At 57.5% G+C, this 212-nt stretch overlaps 1 non-coding gene across 1 annotated transcript; it reads right to left on the bottom strand.

The window, feature by feature from the left end:
- Positions 1–55: 55 nt before the first annotated feature.
- LOC145719250 (small nucleolar RNA SNORD116) lies at positions 56–150 on the bottom strand. Its single transcript, XR_014142265.1, has one exon. It is a non-coding gene; the product is annotated as a small nucleolar RNA SNORD116 (small nucleolar RNA).
- Positions 151–212: the final 62 nt, after the last annotated feature.

Below are 212 nucleotides of genomic sequence, written 5' to 3'. Positions count from 1 at the left end.
TGACCGAGGGGAGGCTGTCCCTCACTCCTACCTTCCCTGGGGGAGACAACGTGCTGGACCTCAGTTTCGATGAGAACGACGGTAGGGAGTTCTCACTCATTTTGTTCAGCTTTTCCAAGGAATGCACAATGAGGGAGTCATCATCGATCCGAGCACATTCGGGGCCTCCTGGCACATCGAACGAGGCCGGCTGGGCCCGGCTCAGAGGTTTG

Source organism: Leptonychotes weddellii, unplaced genomic scaffold, assembly GCF_054177405.1.
Source record: "Leptonychotes weddellii isolate Sample4059 unplaced genomic scaffold, ASM5417740v2 HiC_scaffold_357091, whole genome shotgun sequence".
NCBI lineage: Eukaryota > Metazoa > Chordata > Mammalia > Carnivora > Phocidae > Leptonychotes > Leptonychotes weddellii.
Note: the sequence above shows the minus strand (reverse complement) of the source record. Positions and strands in the feature narration are given on the sequence as shown.